The following is a 23726-nucleotide window of genomic DNA, read 5'->3' as shown; positions in this document are numbered from 1 at the left end:
CCTGTACATCCAATGTCTGCTTATAGATGAAAGTAAGAAAGCCATCTGATTATTAATAATAAATTATTATGTATGTGATCAGGTAGGTCTGGACCAGTCGTAAGAAAAATGCTACTGACCCAGATCAGTGGATAGCCACTTAAAATTGGTTTAGATTGCTACTTTTTCTCCTCCAAAGCCATCTGCCAGAGATAGTTTACAAAACTGGAGCAGAAGGCAAGAAATGACCATGTCTGAATGATTTAGTTATGATACAGGCCTCCTTGGAGAGGCTGGAGACAGCTCAACTGAGAAAGGATTTTTATGTTGCTAACGTGTATGATTACACTCTGCCTTAAAATTCCTTTGAGGTAAGCAAGTTATCCTTAGTTGTTGAAACACAGTAAGGTTAGTGTAGTGTCTTGTGTATGAGTGGTGTAGGACTGCCAGTTGGAGTCAATGATCTGGAAGGTTCTTTCCAACCATGATGATTCTATGTAAAAAAAAAAATCGAAGATTTGCATTGTGAATTACTTTATCTTTTTGCCTGGAGAGAAGCAACAAATGAGCAAGAACAATTTTCAGAAAAAGGGAGTTTTTTGTATAGTGTTGTGTGAATAGAGTCTCAAAGACAACATTGGCTGTTGCTACAGCCATTGGTTCAGAGATGTAAAACAACTAAACACAGAAAACAAACTAATCCAAACTCAAAACTTTTCTAACCATCAGGAAAAAGATTTCACCAAAATGAAGGAAGTTATGACTGAAAAATTCTCCAGAAAGGCTGCTCAGGAGGGAGCCACTCACGGACTCCTAGATGTAAGGTAAGTGGAAAGGCCCTAAGGCTTTGTCTGAAATAACAGTCTCAGGAGTAACCTGTCATTGCTTCCTAGAGGAATAACATTGAATGTAATAATTAGCCCATCTATAACCAGCATATCTCTCCTAACAGTGGAAAGGGGTGTAGAACAGCCTGTCAGAGTGTTTGCTTTCTTCATTGTTGATGCCGCACCCTTGCAATGGGTACATCTAGAGAGAGACAATATGAGAAAGCACTAACTGCAGAGCAGTTGGAAGGAGGAAAAAAAAAATCCCTTGTTGGAAAGCGAGGAACGTTTATAGCCAATTGGTATTTTTGAATGGGCATAGGAGGACAATATTCCTGCATTTTCACCTATAAATAAATCACTAGAAATAGATCCAAGTGCTGGTAGGATGGCTCAGTCTATTTTTCTGCTTCTCAGAAGGATAACTTGGTTATATGGGGGGGGGGCTATCACTATCCTGTATTTTGTTTTGGGGCCAAGAGTCTCAATGGGTTGTTCAGAAAGCAAGTTTAGATTGAGCAAACCAAAGTGAGTTCATATTTTGTCCTCGAAGACCAAATTCAAACACTCAGAATTCAGCTGCCAGTTTGCAAACTGCCAGACAGAAAAACTCCAGAAGTTGCTGCCACTGATTTTTCAAGCCCAGCTCTGTGGAAGGGGCTTCAGTTTTTAGGATGGGCTCAGCTCTCTCTGAAAAACAGACATGATTGTCATATTCTGTCATGCCCAGCTGGTAACAGCCAGGCCTCTGCTTACTCACTCCCCACTCCCACTGTGAGGTGAGAAGGAGGAAATCCACCTAAAGGGTCTTTAATAGGGGCAAACACAGGGAGATTTTTCACTCTCCAGTTACAGCATGGGCAAAACAGGTAGACTCAGCGTGGGCAGGAAAAAAAAAAATCTATCAGAACAGGAGAAAGAAAACACATCCAGATCTTAAAATACCTTTCTCCCACCCCTTCCTTTTTCCCCAGGCCCAAATTATTACACTCATATCTCCCCTTCAGAGGCAGAGGTTACTGCTGCTCCAAGCTCTGGCTCGGATTCACCCTGCCTGAAGTGTCCCAGCAGCCAGTATTTGCTGAGAGTCAGATGAGGATGAAGCATTTGATGCTACTTTGATGCAGTGCTGTAGGAAGGGCTGACAGTTAAATAAAACTTACTGATTCAGCTCACCCAAGTATCTCTGCAGAGGAGTTGCTACACTCTTGACAACACATCAGTGTGATGTTACACTCCTTGAGGAGCTGAGTGGAAAATGCTCTTCAATTTTCTGCTTGCATCTATGCAGCTTTCATTGGGATTTTTCTTAAGGTCACTGCTGTTCTTGGTCACCCTCTGTGTCAGCAAAAGGATAAAAGGCTTGTTCCTGTTGTTGGTGAATACAGATGTGTTTCATTTGGCCTGAGTCCTAGTTATTTGGTCTCTGTAGCAGAGAAGAGGAAGGAGGAGGGAAACTTCAGTATTACCAGTTCTGCTTGCTCTTGCCCACCCTGCAGGAATGGCTGGAGGCAATGCAGAAGGCAAATGTGCCAGTCCAGCCGTTACCAGAAGTTTCCACATGAGCCATGGGTGCTGGAACACTGTAATGTCACAATGATGGCTTTACTGTTGGCAGTGGTAGCTTTAAATCAACTTTAAATCAATTCTTCAAGTAAGGGTTTATTTGATACAAACACAAGCGTGTTGTTTCCTTTGGGAGACAAATGCAGGAAGAGTCCATTTGCAGCAAATCTGTCTTAAAGCAATTCTTCCCTTCAAACATGTTAAGTATTCTTTCTACTATGGCATCTGAAAGGATGCAGTTACTTGGCAGTGGGGTGACAGTATGATGCCTTATTAAACAGTGAGACCTGTTTAAAGGTCTGTACTCTGGTATTCATGCAACAAAACTAAGTATACTTCTGATACTCCTTTCAACATTGAGTAGGTATGTGTTATTCTAACCAATGTATGTTATCAATGCTTCTAAATATTGCACTGAGCAAGACAGGAAGCCTTTTTATACAAGAAAAGAAGTTTAACATGTTTAACTGATTATTTTTGTAGCTCAGCCAAATGTGGACTTTTATTGGGGTACAAGGGATTACTCTTAATCCCTAAGCATCCAAAGAAGGTGTGAGCAGATGGGATATAATCTTCAAGTGCTCTAGTATCTTTTGCCTTTGATTTTAAGTGCAAGGACATGAGTCGTAAAAGAAGGACTGAAACCTGAGCTCTGGTTATTAAAGGGCTCTTGGGAGTCATAACTGATAGCAAATTAAATGTGGTTTCCTACAAAGAGCATAAGGCAACAAGCCTAAACTCAGTATACAAAGAGAGGCATCTAAACAGCAGGGCTATTGGTTCTGAGCATGGCACCAAACAAGAACACAGTTTGGGATCTGTGAATTTTGGGAAGTATCAGGAAAGGAGTAAGCATGGTAAATGTACTTGATGTAGAGATTCCCAGTTATAAATTTGATGTCTTTTTAACATAATGCAACAACAGTCTGCTAACCTAAATGCAACCTGTATGGCATTGCATTGACTGTGTTAGTCAGCAGACAAGATTAAATAGCTCTAACAGTCTCACTGGCCTTTACAAATTTTGTGATTTCTGATAAGTGAATTCCTGGATGAGGAAAAGGCTGTGGATGTTATCTATCTAGACTTTAGTAAAGCCTTTGACACAGTTTCCCACAGCACTGTATTGGAGAAACTGGCTGCTCATGGCTTGGGCTTGGCATGCTTGTCTTTGTAAAAAAATGGTTTGATGGCCAGGCCCAAAGGGTTGTGGTGATTGGATTTCAGTCTGACTGGTGGCCAGTCACAAATGGGGCCAGTTTTCTTTAGTACCATTATCAATGATCTGGATGGGGTGATTAATGCACTCTCTAAGTTTGCAGATGGTAACAGATTGGGCAGGAGTGTTGATCTCCTTGAGGACAGGAAGGCTCTACAGAGGGATCTGAACAGGCTGGGTCTATGGGCCAAGACCAATAGAGATTCAACAGCCTTGTATGAGATTCAATAAAGCCAAGTGTCGGGTCATGCCCTTGGATCACAACAACCCCATGCAGTGCTACAGGTTTGGGGAAGAGTGACTGGAAAGCTGCCTGAAGGAAAAGGACTTGGGGGTGTTGACTGACAGTGGCTGAATATGACCAGCAGTGTGCCCAGCTGGCCAAGAAGGCCAAGGGCATCCTGGCTTGTATCAGAAATAGTGTGGCCAGCTGGACTAGGGAAGGATTGTCCCCCTTCACTAGGTATTGGAGAGGCTACTTTTCAATTATTGTGTTCAGTTTTGGGCCCATCACCACAAGAAGGACATTGAGATGCTGGAGCATGTCCAGAATGGGGCACCGAAGCTGGTGAAGGGTCTGGAGCACAAGTCTTGTGAGGAGAGGCAGAGGGAAAGGGGGTTGTTTAGCCTGGAGAAAAGGAGACTGGGAGGAGACCTTATTACTCTCTATAACTACCTCAAAGAAGGTTGTAGTGAGGTGGGTGTTGGTTTCTTCTCCAAAGCAACAAGTGATAGAATGAGAAGAAATGGCGAAAGTTGTCACAAGGGAGGTTTGGATTGAGCATTAGGAACGTATTGCAGTGAAGGAATGACTCTGACTGTGCAGACTGAACCTCTCTGTTAGGCAAAGATGTGAAGTGAACACATGAGGAAAAACAGTCCCCTCAGAGAGAAGCACAGAAATATAGCTGTGAAGTAGCAGGGACAGGGAATGAATAGGACCCACTGAAGCCAGAATCTCCTGGTTTTTGAGAATAGTTTTTTTCTGATAGCAAGCCACAGTTGAAATTTTAAAAATTTAGGTTTCTGAAAATTACTAAGGAATTGGTTATTAGCTGTCTGCCCAGCTTGAGAGAGAAGCTGAAAATGAATCTAGCTTCCAAAGGATCGTTTGCAAGAAATCTATTTCAGAAATCATTCAAGCGTCTTTGATCAGAAAATCACTTTCTAATTCTTCAGTCTTCTGCTATATTTAAATATCTGAGAGGATGGCTTCTTCAGGTGTACTAACAAAGCCCTCCATGAAGTTGCTGAAAATTAAATGTTGGTGAAATTTGTTTTCTTTAAGGTTTAGCTTCTATAATCATGGGAGGGGGAAATGGAAAGGGAAGGCTAAAAGCTAAAGACTTGGAACCTAGGAATTAATGTAATTTTTTTTTTTTTTTTTGCCAATTTTCATTATCTTAAGGCAAACTGTGTGATCTGTAAATTTGTTAATGGATCATTCTCCTTGCCAAGTTAAAGATCCAATATAACTTTAGGAAGACCATTTTGAGTTGACCATTTTGATCAGAAAATCATTGTGGTGATTTTTGTGCTCTTTCTGCTGTTATAGACCACACTTTTGTATCTTTTTCTGAAGACTATAAAAGCTGGAGACAATGTAGGTTAAGTTTTGGTGGGAGGTAACAATATGGTCGTCACTAAAGTTCAGCACAAGAGTGACTTTATTCCAGTCCCTTCATCAACTGCTGGGAAGTTTTGCTTTTGCTATTATAGGACATATTAGACAGGCTGACAAACTTAGACATCCTCTGGATTTCCTAAGTAAAAGAAGGTTGAGACAGGCAGGTGTCTGTCTTTTGATTCACCTTGTCTAGCTTTTCAATACATATGTCCAACTGCACCCAGTGCCATGGCTGACATTGAATTTAAATATTGTGAATTCCCTACATGATTTATCATATATTTGGAGGGAAGAGATACTGGTAACTCCACTGAGAAGAAGGATTGCACTGTGAGATCGTTTTTATACAGCAGAGAATTCAAACAAGAAAAAGCTACCACAAAATTTCCTGCAATTGGAGCCAGCTTTGCTTAGTTTGTGCCCCTTAGCCATGAGAAACATCAACTGTGAAGCAGAAATCCCAAAGAAATCATACTTTCTCAGTTTCTGTGTTACAGAACTACTCTGTTAGTTTTGAGCAGTAAAGCAAAGATCACAGTTGTGTTCTCCTCCTCTAACAAAGGAGCTGTTCCAGACAGTGTTTGCAAAAGGAAAAAGTAGGTGCTGGTGTAAACAGCACAATGTGGGCAAGAACCCCATGGGAGGTGAGAGTCTGGGCTGTAGGATGGTCAGGAGCCTGCTGAAGGACCTTGCTGAAAAGAGATAGGAGTCCATAGAAGAGGAGATGCAGGAAAATGAGGTGATGACTCCTATGAAATTAGAATAAATAGATGCCTGAGAAAAGAAACATGACATTCTGCAAAGTGTCAGAGTTAATGGAATCCTTTCAATCCATGTTCTGCAGTTGGGTTCCCAAGTACCAAATTTTCCCGTGCAGCCTCTTAGTATTTTTTTCCAGCAGCTGGAAATCCCCAGCATGTCTTTTCCTGAGTGGATTCCCTGTATCTGAACAAGGGCTGAGCTTTGGTTTTAGTGCTCCTCAGTGAGAGAACTAACAAGATCTAAGAAGGTATTGGCAAGAACAGGTACTGCATTAGTGCTGATTTGTCTTTGAGCAGGTGATGTTTAGTCACTGGATGGCTTGAACATAATGCCTTCATATTTTGAAAGCATTCTCTGCAGTGGTGCCTAAGGTAGCAGTGAGAATGCATTTTCTCACTTCACCACTCATTTTGCCCACTAATACCAAACCATTCACACCAACATGTGTTCACACAAGGAAGAAATATATAAAATTAAAAAAGATATTTATACTGAGTCACACTGTGTTTCAGCCTTGTGCTGTTACAGTAGTCCTCAGACTCTCAAGGACACAGAAGTGGGTTGGTATAATAGAGAATGGATGAGCTTTTATTAATTATTTACCCAGGTTTCAAACTTATGCACATGCCACAAAGTAACTATAATGTAAGGCTTTAAATTTCCGTTACTGTGGTCAGATGTTACTCAGAAGTAAGAGGAGGAAGTAAAAAATAAATTGAGTGAACCTACATACTGTTTAAAATGCATTAAGCTTAGCTGTCAGAATTTTGCAGCAAGGAAGCCAATTATTTTAGAGAAAGTCCAGTCTTGCTGAGCCTCTAGGCTTGCCAACACTTTGGAGCTTTAGGTTTGGTTGGGATTTTGCTCTCCACGTGGATAAAGTTGATTTGGGGTGAAAGCAGGTGCAGGTAGGAGGCAGCAGGGCAGCTGCTTGGGACCCATCCATCCATCCATCCATCATCCCCTCTATCCCCTCCATCCTCTCCAGCCTTCAGGGGCAGCTGCCAGGCTTTCCTGCAGCCCCACACTGGGGTATCTGCCTGCAGGTCTCCAGGAGAAGTTGTGGCACAGCAGGGCAGCTGCAAGATGCTGAGGTGGCGCACAGAGAGCACTTCTCTGGGCCCTGGGCTGTCACAGCCTGGCAGCATCTCCCAGAGGCTCAGTGCAATGCTGTGTAGGAAATGCTGTGTCTGGACCACCGTTGCCATGGAAACGGGGAAACAGGGCCCATTTGGGGCTCTTCACTTGGCAGCAGTGTCTAAAGGGAGCGGCCAATGCGTGGGTGCATAATTCAGCCCTGCTCTACAAATTCTCACTGTAATCGTGTACATGCATGTATTTATATAAATGTATATACACACTTTTTTTTTTTTTTTTTTGCTAGAAAGCCCTTGCAGAACATGTTTGAGGAAGTAGCCTAAATGGCTGATATGAACCAGAGAACCAAGAAGGCAGCTTAGGTAGCAGAAATCCTAATTTTGGAAATAAAACACCAGTCCAACGTTCACTGCTCAATCCAAGGCAGCATTTGGGTTTTCCACTGCCACTGGCTGTGCAACAGGCATGGGAGAAGCTGGATGCCCAGCACAGGAGTGCTGGGTGGGGAGGCAGCCCTGAGCTGAAGGAGTCCTCATGGAGCTCCCAGCAGCTCCTTGACCATGCACGGGAAAGCAGCTTCTGCAAGAGAGGGCTCTTTAGGTTAAGTGCAGGACATACTGGGGTGCCAGTGATCCCACAACCCTTGTGGTTGGCCTTGCAATGTTCATATGACAAGGGAGCAGTCAGCTGTCAAAAGCATATGCATCTCACCAAAGTGACAAAGCACTAACAGTTCTCCAACACTTTGGCTACAGACAGCTGCATACAAACTACTCAGGTTTGTGGCCTATGCATCCCTTCTACTTGGAAAATTAACATAGTGGGACTTGTAGGTTTTCTTGTTTGTTTTTTTCCTGAAAGATCTCTGTATACCAGCAGCCACCTACAAGAGTGACCCTGAAATAACAAAGCAAGTTGTTCTTCAACAGGGAGGTGACTCTGGAGTAATATCTGGTCTGGAGTGCAGGGATAGTTTCATTTTGTGATGCTGTGCTAAGATTTGACATTGCTTTAGGCTTGATTACTCTGAGGACTCTTCTGATACAGAATATAGTGAACTAAGAATTCCAGGATGATAGAATTCTCTTTTCTTCAGGTGATAAACAGTAAATGTAATTATCTTTTCATTTATTCCAGCAGAAGTCAAGAGCATCCTGTTGAAGCTGCCAAAATTTTACTGATATAGAACTTTTCAGACTTATTCATCCCCAAATGAGTACCAAACCTTGAAATTTCTGTTTGATAACTTCCACCTTAGCCAAGACTTTTGACAGACATTTCTTGTTATTTAATAGGGCTCGTTAGGCCAGTACCAAGTAATTTGCCATAGGATTATGGGCTATTTGTAGATTTGAAAGACACTAAAGTAACACTATGAAGTAGGAAAGAAGTTCATTGGTCCTGTGGTAACAGCAATCAATAACATATAAACTAAATGCATTTAAGCTTATAAAAATAAAAATATTATACATTGCAAAATAAATCCTTTTTTTCCCTGATGATTGCCCTCTTTAGAAATGTAATTTTCTTACAACATACATCTGAAATTATCCAATTAGAATTTGGCCAAAGTGGTAGCAAAACCAGGTGGCAGAATAAGAAAATAAAATAAGCAATGTAAGATAAAACAGGAAGTTTAAGAAAAATAAAGTTCTTTTGGCATTATTACATTATGCTTCTCAGATGCTGCTGATGTCTCTGAACTGTAGGATGTGTATGTTTCCCTTTAAAGCAAAGTGAATTCTGCGCAGTGGGACCCTACTATTCTGGCCTTATATTTTAAAAACCTTTGGTCTCACTTTATCATGGATGCATTTTTTAGTGTTATAATTGTCAGAGTCACTTCTGTGGGAGTGTGTGAAATAACATCCAGATATGTCACTTCATACTTAGACTACTACTAAAATTCATTTTGCATGTTCTTGTGATCATTTTCACTAGTCATTGGATATTTCTTCTATCTGAGCAGCACTTGTCACTTCACTGGCTGGTGTGTTTCCTATCTAAGACCAGATGAGGATTTGGCTTCTAGAGAAAATTGCCAAGGAAAAGGACAGAGTGTGTCCTTTTTCATCTCCCCTCCCTTCTTCATGAGCATAGTGCTGCCTCCAAAGTGGTGTTTAGCTGATAAGCTTGAGCAGTGAAATTCAGACCTGAAACTTAGCATTACTTTTAGCATAGATCACCTGAAGTGGATGAATAGTTTGCAGGTATTTATTTGATTCCGTGTTCACTGTGCTATAAACTCATCTTCCCAGGGGTGGATGCCGTGGATGTGTTTGCAGAGTGAGCTCTTACTTCCCTGGGCAGCACAGTGGAAGGAGGAAGAAGCCCTTGGTACTTCTTGCAGGAGGCAGAGGTAGGGACTGAGCGAGAGCAGAGTTCTGGACGGAGCTGAGTTGGGATCTGCAGAGCTGGAATTTGATACCTGCTAAATTAGTGGACCAACAGATAGTAAAGGCTGTGAGAGGTCGGGGTAAAGAATTAAGATCCTTGTCATGGTTTAACCTCAACCAGCAACTAAAGCACCACAGAGCCACTCACTCATTCCCTGTCCCACCCAGGGAGATGGGGAAGAGAATCTAGAAAAAAAAAAAAGTTAAGCTTGTAGGCTTAGATAAAGACAGTTAGCACAGAAAAGGAAAAGGGGGGATGAAAAAAAAAAAAATTGCACAAAATAAGTGATACACAGTGCAATTGCTCACCATGTAATGACTGCTGCCCAGCCTGTCCAGAGTGGTGATTGCCCCTACCCCCTGCCAGCTCCTGACAGTTTATATGCTGAGCATGACCTCAGATTACATCTTTGACCAGTTTGGGGCAGCTGTCCTGGCTGTGCCCCCTCCTTGCTTCTTGTGCACCTCCAGCCTTCTTGCTGGCAAGGCATGAGAAGCTGAAAAGTCCTTGACTTGGTGCTTAGCAACAACTAAAACATCAGTGTGCTATCAACATTATTCTCATACTAAATCCAAAATACAGCACTATACTAGCTACTAGGAAGAAAATTAACTCTATCCCAGCTGACCCAAGGACAATCTGCCCAAAATAAAGTCACATAAAACCAGCATAACTCCATTGATTTTTAAAGGCAATCATTACTTGTGTCTGAATCAAAATTTTATGTTTTTAGCTTCTATTATTTACCTAAGGCAAAATACATTTCTCCACCATAATACTGAACTGCCATTGCAGAACATCTCCCATTGCAGAACTTGGACAAATATAGCATTCTACTTTGCTCTGTTTTTCTCTGGAGTTTACTTTCTCCTTATGTACAGAGTGATCTAAAATTTCTGGAGCTTTACCACCTGCTTGGAAAGAAACACATCCTTTTTCTCACAGAATCTGCAAGTTAAGTAGCAGTGAACTCCAAACAGCCAGGGCAGGCTGAGTACACTTGAGGCTCATGTAGTCAATAAGTTGGTGTATCTAATAATTAAAAAATGTCTGTTACTGTTTCCTGCAGAGGTTTAACTTTAGTTCAATGCTGTGGAGCACATAAATCAAACTCCTTCATGGACTTTGCTTCTTCGGGGTTTCCAATTTTGTTTTGATACAATTTTAAAGTTATATTTACCATAGAGAGGGTGGAAACAGTTTAATCATTCCACCTTTTAATAAGAATCTTTTAAGTTGCAAGCCAAATGCATATTTCCTTGCTTGAAAACCTGCTCGCTGCCACCCAGACGGTTTGCAGCACTGGGGGGGTAGCTCACTGTATCCCAAAAAGCCTCGTTGTCTCAGCAAACTGCTCTGTTCCTGGGCCTGCAAAGGTAATGAAACAGAACAGGACCATGTACAAAGTACAAGGTGCCTGCCTGTAGTGAAATGAGGCAACCAGGTGCCACTAATTGCCAGGTAGGGGCATGAGCTTGTGTTAAGCCCACCTGTGCCTGATTAGGGTGGGCCCCTACTGCGCATGAGCAGGATTAGGGGGCCAATAAAGCTCACACCTGGGGAAGCCAGAGGGGAGGCTGGCTGCTTTTGGAGCAGTAGCACTGATCCAGGCTGGTCAGCCCTGAGAGCATTGGACTCAGAGTGCTATTCGTGAGTTTCTGCTGGAACACCTGGTTGGACCTTGGAGCGCCGTGCCCTAAAAGAGGTTCGTCTTGCTACACCTGCGTGGTAAAAAAAATACTTCAAGTTGTTCCCACTTTCCTTCTAGATGGACAATGACCAAATCTGTTTTTGTGATGTTTTAATGTCTGAAGTATTGTCAGCTTGAATCATGACTGTATGGTGACAAATAACAACTCAGTAGTAGAAGTGAACAGCCTAGGCTTGTGGTCTACACATAACAGAAAACCACAACAAGGAAACAAGTAAGCAGGATATACAGATAGGCTTGTAACTATAAAACGTACCCAAACCTGTGCCCTATGCAATTTATGATCTAAAAGCATTGAAAGTAAATTGGATATTTAAATCTGGTGATTGTGATCTGGGGTATTGAGGAGACAATAATCTATATTGTGTGAAGAAATATGTGTATATATTTGTTTGTGAAGAAATTTGCATATTCCATTTTAGTAGTCTGATATCTTGTGGTTTGAAAGGCAAAAAATATTTTGGTATTTTGATATTTGCAATATCCCATCAAACCTTTGGGTTTTTTTCATTGATATGCAAACTGTTTTATGTTCTTGCTGCAACTAGAAAACCTCCCTCCCACATGCACACACCCCAGTTATTCACCTAGTTCAGTATCTGAACAGTCTAGTTTGTCAGGGTGAGCCAGCTCTGGCACATTCAACACCATTGAACTGTCACACTGGAAGTTGACTAATATTTTGTGATGCTCTGTCATTTTTGATAACGGTAAAGAGACTTCTGTGACAGATTGTAATTTCTGTTTTCTCACATGTAATTAGTCTCCCATCCTATTAAACTCAACGTTATAATATTTCTATTTTAGGAATAGTTAAGTTGGTATTTCATTTGAGCCACAAGTGGAAGCAAAACAACTGGTAATCTTGAAAATAGATATTTCAAGACAGTGAACTGTTTCAAAGAGACCATCATGTTGCTGTGTATAATAAAGCATACCAGAAAGGCAATGCCTTGACCAGGAGCAATGCCTTAATGCCAGTTAAAAGCTGACTCATAACAAGATAAGTTATGAAGTGAAGGATTCTTCAATTATAAGGCAGCATGATACTCTTCTTGGGACACACATGGATTCTCTCCAACTGCACTCTCCAGCCCTATAAAAAGACAGTCAATAATTTTTACTCCTTTACTGGAGTTTTTACTGTGTGTTCAACTTTACAGAGCAACATGAAGCTTTAAACATTAAACTCTGAAGCTGAAGGATCCAAGCAAGCTGTGAATGGCCTAAAAGAGAGTGGCTAATTGTAACAGATTCTTCATTCAAGGAAGGGCTCCCTACTCAGTTTCAGAAGAAAGTTTATCTGAACTGGGACTATCATGGTTTGCTTCTGCAGTCATGCAGGTTAGCTCTTCTTTCACTCACACATTTTCTTTGTGACAGAGAAAGCAGATATGCATAAACAGCAGTTATAAATGCAAAGTATTTACTCAGTTTGGCTCAAATGAATGTTTTTTCTTCTCTCTCTCTCAAGTGTTCTTATTTGTTGCCTTCCCCATTTGAAGAATGAGCCTCTCTTTTGAAGAACTGTTCTGCATAAAATTCCCTCTTGGCACCCATGTTCTGCAGGGCAGTATTTGGATCTCATCACCTCCTTTCTGCCTCCCCCTTCTACTCTCACAGCAGCTGCTGGTATAGACAGATGTAGTATCTGCAACTCCCATTGTAAGTGGCATTATTAAGTGTAAACTGTTTTCCACAGTAAAGAAACCATGGAGGCAAGGAAGGGAGAAAGACTGTGAACTCGTGTTGCAGGCATGGGGAATGCTGTTGCAACAGGAGGTTATTCATGTTTGAGCAGCATCTTCAAATCTAGTTGGCTGCTGACTTGGCCTCCTTGTAGAAAGAAATGCTGAGCCTTTTCTTGATAATAATTATTCATCACTGCAGAATGATTTAAAGCACATGCAAATTCTCTTATGAAGCAATCCCTAGTAAATATGCATTCTGTGAAATCCTGAGTCAGTTGTGTCACTGTTCATAATTCTAGAGAGTTCAAGGGGGCTAGGATCTAATGTGGACTACTTGACTTAGTCAAAATGACATAGGCATCAATATCTCCAAAAAGTTATTTTCTATAGGGTTTGCCATAATTGTGTCTGAACTCCTCTGCCTAAGTACTCATAAGGCTCCCATCCCTACTGTGTGCAAATGTGAACTAGATTTTACGTAAAATCAATTTAGTTTATCTATTCCTGATTTACAATGGCATCAGTTAAATCAGAACTGAATCTTTAAAAAAGTCTCTGCAGAGAGCTTTGAGCATTATTCAGAATGTTGTAAAAGAGCCACAAAGGCTTAGTGGAAGTTGAACAGATTTACTGAACTGTTGGAATGTAAACACAAATATCTTAAAACTGGAATGCATTTCCTCAGACTCACTTCAGGCCTGGGTACAGAACAAGGTGAGGTGAGTGGCATGAATGGAAGGTTTTATTTAATCTTCTGACTTGCTGCAACAGAGAGAATTACTAGAGAGTGTGTTGAGTGACAGTTTTCGTAAAAGGATTATCTTGAGAACATTTTAACACTGATAAAATGGGGACTAACATTTCAGAGCTATTACAAACACTGCACCTGCAAAAAGGCCACTCCTTGGGACTCTGTCCATCAGAGAGAGCGTAAACTATGGGAATACAGGAGGAAAAAAACCTGTAGAGTGAGATGAGAACTGATCAAAAATCTTGAGCATTTACAGACATGGAGATAGTCCCCTCTCCCTTGTGTAAAGTCCATGTTTTCTCCCCAGGACAGTCAGGATTTGCAAGGGCTGGGTATCCCTTTGTGTCCTCTGACACTGTTCTATTACTGCCCTGGCATCCCCAAAGCTGTCCCTGCATTTCATGCAAGATCAAAGGTGAGTGAATCTGCATAAAAAGAAATGAAAGAGGTGAGGGCTGCACAAAATGGGGCCACATCTCCTCCTTTTGAAGCAAACCTTTCCCTCCTCAAACCCTCAGCCCCCAGTGTGCCAGCCTGCTTCTCCTAATTCACCAGCTGTCCTGTACATGGCTGCCCAAGTTTTATTTCCTATCCTAAAATGCAACAGTAATGCTCTATGTGTTTCACTGTAGATAGGGATGTTCCAGAACAGGTGGTCTTTAAGCCTTTAATACATCTATTACTGTGTAATTCACCATTTATCTGTGGAGAGGGAGGTTCCCTTCAACCTGCTTTGGTCCTTAACTAGGGAACTGGAAATTAAAATCTATCCAAGAGTCTAATTCTCAAGGGGGTTTCTCTCTCTCTCTTATTTTTTTTTTAATGTCGTTTTCTTAGTTAATGCATTATTATTTATGAGAATGACAAGGAAAATTTTCAAGCCAACAGATTTTGTACTGCTGATTAAAGAAAGCACAAACAACAGAGAATGCAATTTAACAGTACCCTAAAACCTGCTAGCTAAATGCACATCAGTGTCTGTCTCAATGGAACAGAGAAAGCCATTAAAGCCATTGAGACTGATGCTGCAGAAGTGAGGCCTGAAGCTGTGGACAATGTCAACTCTGTCGGTCACTTCTGCTGTGAAAACATCAGTCAGTCCAACATCACAGGCATTAGCATACTTCAGCTGACAAGGTGTGAGATGCTGCTTTCAGACAATGTCCTCACTTTTTGCTTCCTGAGTCTTCAGTTGTCTTTGACTGCACAGCTCTGGTAGTTACAAGTTTCTCAAAATCACTGGAAATGGACTGTTCCTAATCTGCACCATTTTCTTAGAAGGTTCCTGGTGCATAGAAGCATATATTGTTCTAGTAAGCTGAAATGAGTTGCATTATCCTAAAATATCTGCAGATTGGACTAATGGCTTGTGAACAGGGGAAGGCAATTTCTGAAAGGTAGCAAATAACAGAAAGGGGCCATGACCCTTATCAGCAGAATAGGGCAGTAAGATACCTGTTTCTCTCTATGGCAAGTCTCAGCTCTGCCCTGCAGTGAATCACCTCCTGGCTTGAGCAGCAACCCAAGCATCACAGTACAGTCAGACCTTGGCATTGTTAACAAACCTGCCTGGCAGTACTTCCAGTTACCCCTTTGGAGGCTGTTGTTTTGCCACCACACAAATTCAGAGAATGCACAGCCTGTTGTGTCATTTCATGGGGGCTGCTACTGCTGCATGAGAACGCTGGATTCCCCTTGTGAAGTCTCTGTACCTATCTGAGCACCAACAGACCTGCCTCCTGGCTGCTATAGTGTCTTTTGGGGGCTTTGCAGAATGGGTTCTAACAAATACATTCCTGGTTGTGTTTCAAGCAATAAACCACTTTCATTATGAGATTAGTGCTGAATCATTCTTAGCAAATACTAATTTGACAATAATTTACTAGATGTAGTTAAATGCAGTGCATGCTCTCCTTATCTGTGAGGGAAGTGGGGTGCTGAAAGGAAGAGTCTGGAAAAAAATCTGATAGTAAGTAGGATGGACTAAGATTGATTATCATCTTAAAAAAGAGAGGAACTAGTAAAGGAACTGCACTAAAGAGTTTTGGAGCTCCTGTTTCCTAAAGGAGAGCAAATAAATTGATTTAGACGGCAGCAAACTGAACAAAGACAGGTTTGGCAGTTTTTTTCTAACTCAGAATATTCTACTAACCAGAAAGAGAACATTATAAATGCTTGAGAACAGGGTCTATATATATCTCTTCCAGGTGAATGCTAACAGAATATCTACCTGGGACTGCATTCTGCAAGAAGGTATGCAATACAACGTGTTGTACCACTCTGATTATGACCTGAAAATAGTCTATGAAGGATGAACCCTAGTCATGTTTAGATCAGGATAGTGTAGCAATACAGTGTTGAGAGACATGGTAACACTGACCCATGCTTCATAAAAAGTTGTTGATAATAGCACTGGAGTAGATGAAACCAATTAAGAAAGTGATGAGTTTCAGGGGGTTATGACTGGGTCATCTCATCATGTTTATAATAGTGAAATACCAGGTGTGTTTTCAGTAGCATCTTTTGTTACAGGAATGACATCTCTATAAACATGTTAGTACTTTGAGTGGGAAATTACAGTGGCTATCTCTGGAAGGAAAAAATACTTTGATGTGCCAAGTTCAGTGCAGCGAGGCACTACCTGTAAGATAAGCAAGCTGAAAAACTATGTGCATGTACACAAGGAGCAGAGAGTACTGCCTCTCAGGATACCTGTGAAGCACGCTGTTGAATTTAGCTGTTAACCATAATTCTCTTTCAGTCCTATGTAGGACAAAATACCTTAATGCCACAGGGATGCACTTCTAACACATACCAGCTGGGACTGTGTGAGGATGGTGAAACATACATCGCTCAGACAGCCTGATAAGCTGATAAGTAGACACTAAACCTTCCATGCTGGATTCTCCAAGGAACTTTACCACTATTCCCCAACTATAGTCTTTTGCTCAGCTCTAGGTTACTCAATAATTTTTTCTAGTTCAGATAGATCTTTCTTCCTGCAAACAAACAGAATATCACAGATAATTACCTCTTGGAGAATGTGACCACAAGATTCCTTTAATATAGTACAGGGGATGGGGACAGAAAAGAAGGAGGTTTCTCCTCTCTGTGAATAATAGATCAAAAGATATTGGAGCCATTGGATTAGGGCTCAGATCCTGAAGGGTTAAGCAAAATTAGTCAAATCTGTAGTTGAGTGAGTTGTAAATGGGTACATCAGATGCTGTGGGAAACAGTATTGGATCCTCTTTCCTTCTTTGAGCACAACGTGCTCGTAAGGGGTAGTGCCATTCAGGAGTCGCTGTCTCTGGCAAACAATGAAATACATATAAAATAAACTATAAGCAGAGTCATTCCTCTCTGAGAGTATAAGCAGCTGGCTTTCTATTTAAACTCTCTATACTGTACCCTTAGACTTTGAATCTTCATCAAATTCCAATATATACTGTTAAATGCCAGACTTGCTTCACAGCCTCAACATTTGTGCTGTCTGAACATTCAGTGAAGAGGTAGCCATGTTTTAAGCATGGATGAAATCTCACCTATGTGCTTATCAATTATAAAGCTCTAAGATAAAAATTTCCCTGTAACTGGAAGTTACTATGTTATTAAAATTTTGTTAAAGAATACAACTAACTATGTTCTTTGGAATTAGATGAGTATAGGGTATAGGACATTTGCTGAAAGGATTTAGTTAATGGACTTTAAAGTCCCAGAGTAGCCATGACATGACATCCTATTTTTAATTCTCAAAAAAACCCAGCTAACATATAAAATAGCCCTGCCATATACAGTATATAATATTTCTGAGTATGTGATTCAGACTGGCTATATTTTTATCTAGTAGATTCTTTCTGAAAAATCCTTCCTAACAAATGTCATCTGATGAGTTTGGATCTCTTTTTTTTTTTTTTTTTTTTTTTTTTTTTTTTTCTTGTTATGCTGAATATAAGCAAAGTTTCTTCCAAATTAGCTGTAGTAACTGTCTGGGTAGCTGCAGTTAGAATTTTTTGTTAATGATAACTTGTCAGTCACAGGATCATAGAATGGTTTGAGTTGGAAGGGACCTTAAAGATGATCTAGTTCCATCCCAATGTACAGGTGGGGACATCTCAAATAACATAATTTCTATGCCTGCACTAAATAAATATATATGATAAGATCTACTTCAGCTTGTGTTTGTGTGTCTGAAATAATGAGTACCTGAATGTTTGTGTGTCTCAAATATTTATGGTCAGTCTTTTTATTAGTGCTTGTAACTACCATGTGACCAAACCTTATCTTAGCAGTAGGAACAATACACACTCACTGGAATTTCACAATTCCCTGAAACAAATCTGCCAGTAAAGTATGCATTGTGTTACTCATGGTCACTGAATAGAATGGAAATGTAATGTGCTGTGTGTGTGTGTGTGTTTGGCAAGCCCGTGTTAGAAAGCCACATAGAAACCATGACTGGTTGATTTGTTTGACTCTTTGATTTGGTGTCTGACTTGTTAACTCTTTTATGGGTTAGGTATGGAGTGGGAGAACCTTACTGACAGGTCTTGAAGGAGGAGAGGAACATAAAAATCACCCAAATGGATTACATCTGTAGCCATCTAAGTTAGCATCCTATTTTGGTAAAAATAATGTATTAGGTATTTTGGACAAAGATGATGTGAGAACTCTACTGTAGAAAAATATGACTTTAATTCTAATCTGGATTTGTAGTAGTTAGTTAATTTGCATCAAAGGTAAACCATTAATTAAAAATTTAGAATGTTTTAGCTTTAATTTTTTGATATAATTTCATTTTGGGTTTATATTTAATATTAAACATAAATTTAATATTTTTATATTACTTTCAACATGGCTTTTAACATGCACATTCTGAGAGATGGTTCCAGAGTGCTTTTGAAGTGCTCTGCCATGGACTCTATAGGCAAGAGGACAGCACCTGAAAGTCAGAGGGAGAACTGACCAACAGCCATTGGGAAGAGCCTTATGCATTCCTGTCTAAGCTAAACATGGGAATCCTTCACTGAGCAGTGGGCCTTTAAAAAGCTAATTGAAGAAGTCATTCCAATCGCAAATCACAAATGAAAATTGACACTAATGCTGCATATTCAGAAAGCTGACATTGGTGAGAGACTTATGTTGCCTGTTTTCAAATGAAAGAGGTCACTTCTTTACTCATTTATTTGGTGTTTGTCATAATAACTGTAATTATGAGGCACTACTGTGATAATTTAATGTAATTTAGCACATGATTAGCAAGCGAAAATCCAACACAATAATTCTTTCATGGAGCCATGCTACTAATAAATAGTGGCATTCTGTGACATCTTTCCTGTCAATGCACTCATCAGGCTTGTGTAGCCCATAGTATTTTTACTTGTCTTGCTTTTTTGAAAAATGAGCACAAGTATAGCAGAATGACTGGAATGAGAGCTGCAAAAAATGCTCTGCCCTTTGGCAGATAATGCTGACTTATTCATTACCCAATAAGTACAGCTAAAAGAAAATGTTCTCTGAAAACTTCATTGTCCTTTCCATGCTCTGCTGATACTCACTAATGTCATCACTGGTGATTCCAGGGAAAAATACTTCTATTGATGGGGGGGGTGGAAAGGTAATTTCAGTAGTCTTTTCTGGTGCAGACTCCTCTCAGATGATCTCTAATACGGGAAACAGTTTCTGACATTTTCTCTTCATGTAGAAAAGACTTGAACTGAGGTGGTTTGTGTGTCTGCTCTGCATCCAGGTCACAGAAAACTCAGGACAATGCAGTTGACAAATGCTAGAGTCACAAAGTTGAAGTAAAAGATAAAAATAAGAAGTAAAAGATAAAATAGCATGCCAGAATCAGATCTTAATTGTCAACCCAAGATGTTAAATTTGTAATGTTTTGTACATTATAACACTGCAATTGTGAAAAATTCCTCAAGATTTAAAGCTAGCAGTATTTCTGAGAGAGTTGAATCATTCTTTATTTCCATTTTATACAAGGACAGGGATGAATCAGGTATCTTGCCTGTCACTGAGGACCAATGTTGATTTTGAGTGGGACCTCCCATCTCCTAACCTGATCCAGGCGTTAGAAATGACAAAGATCTCTGGAAATTTGTAGCTGAATGGAGCTGAAGTTAATCTGGGGAGAAGGGCAAAAGATATCCCAGGAGTATGGGACCCATAACCAGATATTGATAAAAAAGAATGGGGAGAGCACCACAGTTGCCTCTGCACTGTGATCTTGTTAGCCTGCCTGATGCAAGCTGGTAGCCCCCTATTTCAAAATCCATTTTCATCAGTTCTATTCAAAGCCTTTCATTCTACAGCTGAACCCTCACGGTTCTGCCCTTTCTGTGTCAGCCTATGGTATGGGGATGTGGTTAATCCTCAAGCCCTTGACCTCTAGTGATTTGTACTGCTGTCAAGACACATTACACAGCTTTCCAAATTTCTCTGCACTACAGAAGAAAATGTCCACAGTCGGGTTCTTTTGTTTAAACTACCAGTTTTATCATGCAGACTCTTTTTTTCCTTTCTTCTGGGGAAATGAGCCACTTCACTGTCCCTTCCCCAGAAGAGTTCCAGTATGAAAAGCAGAGCTGAGAAGCTAGAATAGGTGTTGAGGAGTAGTCTGCAATTTGCAAACCAATGAAGAATGTATTATTCCTGCTGGGACAGAAGCTGAGAAGAAAATGTGAACTTAGTATAAATACCTAGGAAAATGATGGCTCGGTTTTTCAAAGAAAAACCTTAATTTCTGAACAAGCCCATTGGTTTGATGAAAAGCATGTTGCTGAGGTCTAGGACCACCTGTAAGGCACTCAGGTCTACTCTTCATGGGTTTTGATGAATATTATGTCTTTGGAAAAGTGTAGCAACTGGATGGTGCTCTCTCTTGATCCACAGAGACACAGGCAGCAGATGTAGCAGATCTGCAGTCTCCCACCCTCAATGTTCCTGCACTCAGAGATCAAACCTTAGGCTAGCAGGAGCAATTTCTTCTCTCTGCCAGTTCAGTTCTTATCTTTTTGAGTATTTCAGCACGTGCCTCAGCTGGATTAATGGGAGTTTTGAAATGGATTAAAAATAGCAAGTCGTTTCACAGTCATCAGCAATGACTTAGAGCTATCAGCCTGAGCTGCATTTTGATACAGAGCTGATAGAAGAGAAAGGATTTAAATTTATTAGAAATTCCCCTAAAAGAGAAGGTTAAAGAGTTTAGCATATTGTGCTTAAGAATGTCATTCTCATGTCAGAGAGAGGTTTCATATCAAATTTTCTAGCTATTTTCTCATATCAGCTTGTCAATAGAAACATTTACCTTGCATAAGAGATTAAAGTCAGATAGTTCAGGAGGACTGTATCCTGTAACAATAATCTTAGCTTTACATGACCAGTGATAGCCTTTAGATTAACAGGCACAACTCAGGAAAGAGATCTTCGGATCATACTGAAAATTGCATCTCAGTAACTGTCAAGAATACACACAGATATATGCAAAAAAGGACTCAAGAACAAAACATTAGGACTCCATTTTACAAATCCATGGGTTGCAGGTGTCTGAAGTACAGTCTTACTTGCATTTATGCTCATGCAATTTGGCAAAGGGAATCATGGGACTCAGAGGTGCACTAACAAGTGTAACTTGGGTTGTTGATTCATGGGATAAAGCTCTCTTCAGCTTCCATTTCTTTGTTTTAAAAGAGAGATGACTGAGATGGGATTGATAGATTTGATATTATCACAGATGTTTTGGAGAAAGTGAGTGGGAAATGATTATTCACTAACCCTAGCAATACAAGTTAGCTAATGATGTTATCCATTGGCACATATAAACAAAATTAAGTCAGTTTTCCCCACACAATCCATCCACACACAATAGTTTTGATATTAAAGCAGAGACTCATTGCTGTGAACTCTGATGGAGGGTAAAAGTTCAGAAAGTAATTAAGACAACTTCAGGAAGGGTAGGTCTGTCAGAGCATATCAGATATCAAAGCCTGGCAGCAGCCTCCAGCTCAGAAAGTTCCCAAACTGCTTAGCACTGAAGCTGAGGGGATGCCACAGAGGAATTGCTCTGTCTGCACCTCACTTTGTTCATTCCTGAGCATCCCCTTCCTACAGCAGCTGAAGACTGTAAGGCATGGATGGTAGACAGACCTACAGTCAGACCCTGGCTGCAGTTTTCTATTTGACCCACCACCCATGGCATTAAACATTTCTATAGATATTACAGTCCTGATAGCTTGAACACAAATTCATGGCAACAACATCACAAAGTCTTCAGTAAGAGATGCTCATGATTCACATTTTGCTATTGTAACAAAGATCTTGCTGTGTTCTCTGCACAGTATCCCAGCACCACAAACCCTGGGGTTTGTGTTTCACTGTGACTTCTCTCTACACCCGTGTGTTTCCTAATAGTACTGCAGGGATTTCTAACCAGTGAAAAGATAGTTTTCCTGGATTCCCTATTGCTGCTGGCATACCCACCAACAGAGATTTTACCAATTTTCACATTCCAGAAATTGCATCTCCCTTTATTACTTTTTGTAAGAATTGGGACTTGTGATTCTGCACCTTTCTCATTCCCCTGCCAGCTCCATTCATGCCAAATAAATATGGTTTTTAGAAAGGAGAGACATGCCTGGCAGAGGGAGAGGTAGGAAAAAGGGGAAGACAGGTAAAAAAGAGAAGATCTAGGCAAGGGGCAGGTGAAGCTTTTCTGAGGCTCCTCCCCAAGGTAAGTTCTGTGACCCTTTGGAGGGAGAGAAGTAGGCAGGAAGCCACAGTGCTCGAAGCAGAAAGAAGGGGAATGTGATTGGAATGAAACTGAACCAGGCTGATAGGTTCACAGCTCATGGTCCTTTTCAGGAGCTGCAGCTGTGCCCTGGACTTCCACAGCCTGAGCCTGCTCCTGTGCATTTATTTTCCCCTGATGCTTATGGAAGGGCAGGTTTGCTCAGTTCCATAGGAGCTGGAGGCCTGAAGGGAGCAGCTGCATCCAAGAGATCTGGCTTCCAGCACCAACCAGACCCTGAGCTGGGCCAGGGCCAGCCTGCCCTTCAGGGGGAGGCTTTTTTTTTTCTCCCAAGGACTCAGTTTCCATACCAAGCTCAGCCCCAAGAAGGTGATGACTTAAGAAGCCCTGGCCTGTGGCTGTGGTGCAGCAGTAGCACAGATGAGGGAGGCTTGATCTTGCTTAGGAGCATGGAAGATCCTACTAAGCACTCGGCTGGACTTTCTGTAACCTCACTCTGCTATCAGTGAGCTGAGTGTAGTAACCTGTGGTCCAGGGTAGGGCAGCTGTCGGCAGCGTGAGATAAGGTGCAGTCAGGCAATGGGCAGAGCTCTGCTGGAGTGAAAAATAAACCTGAGTAAGTCACAGGGCTGGAGCTGGGCTCCTGCAGGCATTCTGGTGGAGATGCCCTAGCCCGGTGTGACACAGTGGTTACATTCTAAATCAAAGGTGGCACCCACTGCACTGGCATGTGTGTGTGCACACCCCAAGAGCTGCAGGAGTGCCTCGTTGCTGAGTGTGCAGAGTTACTTGGGTTTGCAAAATGATATCAATTGACAGAGCAAATTATTAATGGAACAGACGCTGTCAGGGGCAGACAGGTTGGGAGAGCTCGTCAGGACACTCACCCACCCAGCTCCAGCCAGGGTCCCTCCTCGTGTCTCGCGTCTCTTTCCAAGCTAATTTGTAATCCATTGCTATAGCTGTCAGTCTCTCCTGTGCTTTGAGCTTGCAGATCAGTCTGCCTGTCTAGAGCCATATCAAATGTTTTCAACCAGCTCCACTCTTTCACCCCTGTCAGCCAGGCTGGCTGGATGAGTGGGCTCTGGAGTCAGGCAGGAGTGGCAGGCGTGACCTTCTGTGTATCAGCTGCAGACGGGCTCCATCTAAGGGGGGCTGGAAACACTCTTCAGCAAAGCTTGCCTTGGCAAATTAAGACTTTGTTATATCCTACTTCCCCTTTTTTAGGACTTGCTGTTTTGCAGTGGAAGAGAAGAAGTGCTTGCTCCCACGTTAATTCAGTTGTTCTCATTCCCCCTCATCAGCTGAAGCCAACTCTGAAAGCCAGGGCAGTGGCATAC

General features: G+C 41.3%; 2 long non-coding RNA genes across 2 annotated transcripts in view; both read left to right on the top strand.

Annotated features, from left to right (window-relative positions):
• The first annotated feature begins 612 nt into the window (after positions 1 to 612).
• LOC139797028 (uncharacterized) overlaps positions 613 to 23726 on the top strand; it is a 42923-nt gene continuing 19809 nt past the window's right edge. The window contains exon 1 of the long non-coding RNA XR_011726253.1: positions 613 to 803. This is a non-coding gene — a long non-coding RNA (uncharacterized lncRNA). The remainder of the gene's footprint in view (positions 804 to 23726) is intronic.
• LOC139797029 (uncharacterized) lies at positions 9288 to 12619 on the top strand. Its single transcript, XR_011726254.1, has 2 exons — positions 9288 to 9437; positions 12350 to 12619. It is a non-coding gene; the product is annotated as an uncharacterized lncRNA (long non-coding RNA).

Source organism: Heliangelus exortis, chromosome 5, assembly GCF_036169615.1.
Source record: "Heliangelus exortis chromosome 5, bHelExo1.hap1, whole genome shotgun sequence".
Taxonomy (NCBI): Eukaryota; Metazoa; Chordata; class Aves; order Apodiformes; family Trochilidae; genus Heliangelus; species Heliangelus exortis.
Note: the sequence above shows the minus strand (reverse complement) of the source record. Positions and strands in the feature narration are given on the sequence as shown.